The following is a 7,126-nucleotide window of genomic DNA, read 5'->3' on the forward strand; positions in this document are numbered from 1 at the left end:
GCATTTGTCATCAAAGATGAATTCGACATCTTTCATCAATAAGCGAGTCAATGGTTTGGTGATTTTTGAGAAATCTTTAATAAATCGCTAGTAGAAACCGGCGTGTCCTAAGAAGCTTCGTATTTCTCTTACGGTTTTCGGAGGCTGAAGGTTTTCTATAACTTCTATTTTAGCCTTGTCGACTTCAATCCCCTTATCGGATACTATGTTTTCGAGTACGATCCCTTTTCGGACCATGAAATTGCATTTTTCCTAGTTTAGCATGAGGTTCTCTTTTACGCATCTCTTAAGTAACATTTCAAGATTCGATAAACATCTTTCAAAGCTTTGTCTGCAGACAGAGAAATCGTCCATGAAGACTTCCATGATGTCATCTATAAAATCGGCGAAAATTGACATCATGCATCTTTGGAATTTTGCGGGAGCGTTACACAGTCCGGATGGCATTCGTTGGTAGGCGAATGTACCATAGGGACATGTGAAGGTCGTTTTCTCTTGGTTGTCAGGATGAATAGGAATTTGGAAAAATCCCGAATAACCGTCTAAGTAGCAGAAGTGAGAATGCTTAGCCAATCGTTCAAGCATTTGATCAATAAACGGTAAAGGAAAATGATCCTTCCGAGTGGCTTTGTTTAATTTTCTATAATCAATGCACATTCTACTTCCAGTAACCACTCTTTGTTTTATAGATTCTCCTTTTTCAATATTAACAACTGTGACACCTCCCTTCTTTGGTACGACATGTACTGGGCTGACCCATTGACTATCGGATATCAGGTAGATAATACCTGCTTCTAACAGCTTTTGCACTTCTTTCTTCACTAGATCACTCAGAATGGGATTTATCCTTCTTTGATGTTCTCTAGAGTTCTTACTGTCTTCCTCTAGTATTATGCGATGCATGCATATGGAAGGGCTTTTTCCTTTTAGATCTTAGATATTGTAGCCTAGAGCAGTTGGATATTTTCTTAAAACGTGTAGAAGCTTTTCGGTTTCTATCTACCCTAAGTCTACATTGACTATTACAGGTCACTCGAGTTCAGTGTCTAGGAATTCGTATCTTAGATTTTTGGGTAGCGTCTTAAGTTCTAGGGATGGTTTCTTTGGGCAGGGCATATGATCGAGCGTTAGTGCTAGGCATTCGCTTAAGCTATCATCTCGGTATTCCTCACTCCATTTTTCATCTTCAAAAGTAGGAGGCCTTGGAATTTTCAGTATTTCGGAGTATGATGTTTGTTCATTCTCCATTTCTCTTATACATTTGTCGATGACATCTAGTAGATAACAGGTATCGTCTATAGCTGGTGCCTTTAAGAATTGCGTCAAAATGAATTCGACTTTTTCCTCACCAAATTCAAAGGTTAGCTTGCCTTTCTTAACATCTATAATGGCTCCGGCTGTAGCTAGGAATGGTCTTCCTAATATGATAGGGATGTTGGAATCCTCTTTTATATCCATGAGTATAGTAGGAATATAGAATTGTCCTATGCGTACCAGAACGTTTTCTAACATACCTACGGGAAATTTAACAGAACGATCTGCAAGTTGTACGGACATCCTCGTAGGTCTTAGTTCTCCCATTTTGAGCCTTTTGTATATGGACAAGGGCATTAAGCTAATATTGGCTCTTAAGTCGCATAATGCTCTGTCTATGATAAACTTTCCGATTACACAGGGTATGGAGAAACTACTTGGGTTTTTCATCTTAGAAGGCATATTCTTTTGTATTATGGCGATACACTCAGCAGTAAGTGTAACGGTTTCGTTATCCTCTATCTTCTTCTTGTTAGATAAGATTTCTTTGAGAAACTTAGCATATGAGGGCATTTGAGTGATGGCTTCTGTAAAGGGTATTGTGATATTAAATTATTTTAGAAGCTCTACAAATTTCTTAAATTTCCCTACACTTTTAGATTTAACAAGTCTTTAAGGATAAAGGATATAGGGTTTATACGGTGGTGAAAGCACATAAGGTTCTTCTTTCTCTACGGCCTCTTCGATTTTATCTTTCTCTTAATCATATTTTTCTCAGTTGCCTTACCAGGGTCTTGGTGCATGTATGGGTTTTGAATTTTAGGGTCGGCCGGTCCGTCTAGTTTTGTCCCACTTCGTAGTATAATAGCATTCGCATTACCTTTCGGGTTTGGTTGCAGCTGTCCAGGAAATGTGCCTGCAGAAGCAGCAATAGGTGCTTGTTGTTGAGCCACTTGTGAGATTTGTGTTTCCAACATTTGTTATGGATGGCTAACGCGTCTACCTTGTTTGCTAACTGCTTGATTTGCTCACTAGTCTGTATGTTTTGATTTAGGAAATCCTTATTTGTTTGGGCTTGGGTAGCTATGAAGTTTTCCATCATTATTTCTAGGTTTGACTTCCTAGGAGCATTTTGAGTACTTGTGGCAGGTTTATGATATCCTGGTGGTACATCGGGTGCTTGGTTAGGTGCATACAATGCATTATTGTTTCTGTACGAAAAGTTAGGATGGTTCTTACAATCTGGGTTATAGGTGTTTGAGTAAGGGTTTCCTTGAGCATAGTTCACCTGGTCTGTGGAGGTTTTTGTCAAGAGTTGACCTTCTGGGGCAGCATGCCCTGGAACTCTGCATTTTCTCGCAGTTTGGTGCTACGGCAGCCACGGTGGATGCGGGTGTTATGGTAAAGTTGTTTATCTTTTGAGTAAGAGCGTCTACCTTGGCGTTTACATGGTCAAGACTGCTTAATTCGTACATACCGCCTTTCGTTGGAGGTTTCTCTATGGATATTATTTCGCTTCTCCACTGGTAATGATTTTGGGCCATACTTTCGATAAGTTGATAGGCTTCATTGTAGGGTTTATCCATCATTGCGCCACCTACGGCTATGTCTATTGTCAATCTTGTGTTATACAAGAGACCGTTGTAAAAGGTATGGATGATCAACCACTCTACTAGACCGTGATGTGGACAGGGCCTCATCATGTCGTTGTATCTCTCCCAAGCTTCAAAAAGTGATTCATTATCTTTTTGTTTAAATCTATTTATTTGGGCTCTTAGCATAGTCGTCTTACTATGTGGGAAACATCCACTACGCCAAATAAGGGAAAAGAGGGCGCTTATTTTGGCCTATAACAGCGCTTTTAAGCGCCCTCTAAAGTGGCGTTGGCATAGGTAAAGACAACGCTTTGTTTTCCTGGAGAAAGCGCTCTCTAAAGTGGCCCTTTAAGGGCCACATTATAGTGCGCTTTCAGAAAAAAGCGTCCTCTGGAGTGGTCCATAAAGGGCCACCTTAGAGGGCGCTTTCTGGACAAAGCGCCCTCTAAAGTTGTCAATGTAAAGTGTTTAGAGGGCGCTTCCTACAGAAAGCGCCCTCTAAAGTTGTCAATGTAAAGTGTTTAGAGGGCGCTTCCTACAGAAAGCGCCCTCTAAAGTGTTAGTTATTTTTAAAAAATTTGTTTGAAAAACAGTGGGTATTTAATTGGGAACCTATTCGCATGCTGCAAAAGTGTAAAATTCATATTGATTTCATCATTTAATGCAATGTTATACACCATTAATCCATTGATATATACAACATGAGTCCATTTATATACAACATTAATCCTCCATATATACAACATTAATATATTGATATTCATGCATGTACAACAACGTTCCATACATATATGTACAACAACTACAACCTATATGATTCTATGATCAATAATGAATTGACACAATTCATCCTTCATTTCATCCAAATGAGCTCTTGAGTAAGATTTGTATTCGTCAAAGTACTACAATTAAGAGAATAAAACATATTCATGATTTAGTAACAAATTAGATGAAATATCCGATAATATTAAAATAAACCCTAAGTTATTATTCCATACCATTTTTGGGATGTCTATACGATTCAACGCAATGATATCTCTCATAAATCTCAATACAAAAAATCCGCAATCGATCGAATTGTTTTGCTGAGGACACTACACAGAAAAACAAACAATATATATATATATATATATATATATATATATATATATATATATATATAGTTAATTTCTTACAAACACTATTATAAGCAAAAATAAGAAACTTAATATATACCTGAATTCTGACCCAGGTAATGTCCTTCCTATTACTATAACTCTTTTTCGATCTAAATTTTAGTATTGCCCTAACAAAATAAAAACGTATATTGAGATCAATCTGACAGACATAATTAAATATACAAATACACACGAATATTTAGGGGAATTTCACTTACTTGTCAACCGTCTTCTTTATACTCGGATATTTACTCCAATCACCCGGTATCGAATCGAGATAATACACCATTAGTCTCGAAAGATCCATAGCAACCAACACCTAGTGACCACTGTAAAATAAAACTAAAATTTAGATGCATGAAAATTTTCTACGTAAAAAGATATACATAGATTAGAATGAAATTATTAGAAAGAAAATTTAACCCGTTTCCAGAATTAAACGGTAAAAAATACAAACTGGGTGTAGTATTATCGCCGGCCACCATGAATCTATCGACTATTTCATTCATTACGGATGTTGGATTTTTCGTTATAAACGTTGTGTTGATACGGGAAGCAGCAATAAAATTGAATCGGTTACACAATTCAGTTCCCTGCATCAATGTGTCATACATATACCTTAAATAGAAACATAATAAACATTAGACTACTCATTGAAATGTGTAAATAAATTGTTCAACTAAGTAAATAATAGATTGATCGGAGTACCATATGTATGTATGAATGACAGCGATGCCCAATTCTTCGTGTTCAAAAAGTTGTTGCATGTCCTCCTTTGCAATTAATTCGGAATGAGCAATTCCGAAAACACCTTCATCCATATCTACACTACGGATGGCGCCGTGCATAATATCTGACTCTTCCACCATTTTCTCAAGACGCATCATAATTTGAGATTTTGTCCCGGACGTCGTTGGAATTTCCTTACTAGCTTTGTCCAACATTTGACCGGGAACCTAAAAATATAAATTAAATCATGACTTTTTGTGATGCAACAGAATCGTTGTGTATATAATTCAATGGGTATATATATTTGTACCTCTTTTTGAGATTTAGGATTTGTTTTTGTCCCGGACTTCGTTGGAATATCCTTACCAGCTTTTTTCAACATTCGACCGGGAACCTAAAAATTCATATAAATTAAATCATGTCTTTTTGTGATGCAACAGAATCGTTGTGTATATAATTCAATGGGTATATATATTTGTACCTCTTTTTGAGATGCAACCGACTCGATGCGTCTTGAAATCCCTTTACCAGCTTTATGTGTGGGTCTTGTAGGAGTCTAACATTACCATGTAATAAGGATTGATTAAATATCATAATTGTAGCTGAATTGAAATGTGAATACTAAATATTCATAATCATTTAGAACATATACACCTCGGCATCTGGGAAAATTAGATCTGACGGCCATCCAACAAAGGATCCGACTGCATCTCGCATCAACGTTGTCTCTGAAACAACGTCAGGTAATGGTAGAAGCGCGTCCGTATCTAATACAAGGTCAACCGAAACATTCATATATCCCACCGGGAGGGGATTATGGTGAAGTAATTCACCCGAAGTTTTGTGCACTTTTCCCTTGCCAATTATGCGATAAGTTGGTAACGATAGATACAGCTGACAAGGTGTAATGCCCTAAACCAATAATAAATATGTTATTGTTAACGTGTATATGTGTCAAGTAAAAAAGTGCTATTTTAATTTCATAATAACATATATAATTACCTCGGGAAATTTCGGTTGACAATTGATACTAGCTCGGTCACTAGTATCTTTTGCCTCGAAATCGCGCATTTCCTCTCTATACCTTGCATTCTCCTTTTACAGTTCGAGTACTTGTGCCCTTAACTCCGCCAAGGTCTCCATCACCTCTTTGTTGGTAGGATTTTTTGTTTTTGGTTTTTTATAAAATGACGACGGAGTCACACCAAAACCCTTACCCCTCACACGACCGGAATACTCAGGAACATTTAGTACTCGACTAAGTAGGCTCCTGCAATCCTGGACCTCGGTTGAAGGTAAGGTTTGGGATAAAGTCTCCTGAAATATTATTAGAGGAGATTAAAAATGAATTATATGTCTAACAAAATTTTCGATATAATTAAAGAAATAATGTTATATATACTTACACATTCGTCATAAACATTTTGAACCGCTTCAACGACAACCCCATCCTTCCCAACCCGAGCAGCCTTCCACAATACGTGCTCCGGAAGAGATGTTGCGTCACTTTTCTCCTCGGCTAGCTACACATTGAATCAGATTATAAGATCATCAATTATAACATATTGTGACAATGTATAAGCTCATAGCATTTGAATATACTCATAATTCTTTGTTGTAACCGTGCATATCCCGTACGCCCTTTTTTGTACGGATACGCGGGTTTTGATGCCCTTTTCCGATTTTTGTCGCTTACTTCCTGGATAAAAAAGTTTAAGGCATATCAGAACCAAGTAACTTAACAATTGTATAATACCATAATTAATAGACATTACATGGAATTTTTCGTTTCTTCGTTTGGCGACAAAGTTATCCCATTCTTCGGCTGAAATAATCTCCGCATACTTCATTGGCCGTTCTGCTTCAACAAATTTTCCTTCCTCATCCTTGAGAAATTTGTTGGACAAAAAGGATCGAAATCCTCAGAGTCTTTTTCCGGCCAATTGAATACAATATTTTTGCCGGCTTTCATCGATGTGAAAGGATCTCTAAAAAACATACACATGGAGTTTATAAGTAATATTATAACAATATATGGTCAACAAATAGTCAACAAAAAAAACATATAAAATATATGGTAAGTACCTGTATCTCGGACCATATTTTTTCTTTGCCAACCTTCAATTCCGGACTTCTCCAATTATCACATGTAATCGGAATATGTTGTCGAACAAGGAAACCAATGTAACTTGCCAACATTGAACCGTTAGGCTCAATTAGTTGGTCTTCAGCACTCCAATGTACTTCGAATTTTTCACCCTTGTCTCTTGCACGAATGATTGACTTCATAACAGTCAATCCTCGTTTGATTTCATTTTCAACATTGTTACGTGATCCACTCGCGTCATGGGTATCGTCTTGGTTACTAGCCATTTTATCTGTAATATAGAA

At 37.1% G+C, this 7,126-nt stretch overlaps 1 non-coding gene across 1 annotated transcript; it reads left to right on the forward strand.

The window, feature by feature from the left end:
- The first annotated feature begins 2,928 nt into the window (after positions 1-2,928).
- On the forward strand, positions 2,929-3,035 carry LOC127099875 (small nucleolar RNA R71). Its single transcript, XR_007794339.1, has one exon. It is a non-coding gene; the product is annotated as a small nucleolar RNA R71 (small nucleolar RNA).
- Positions 3,036-7,126: the final 4,091 nt, after the last annotated feature.

This window comes from Lathyrus oleraceus, chromosome 6 (assembly GCF_024323335.1).
Source record: "Lathyrus oleraceus cultivar Zhongwan6 chromosome 6, CAAS_Psat_ZW6_1.0, whole genome shotgun sequence".
NCBI classification, from domain to species: domain Eukaryota; kingdom Viridiplantae; phylum Streptophyta; class Magnoliopsida; order Fabales; family Fabaceae; genus Lathyrus; species Lathyrus oleraceus.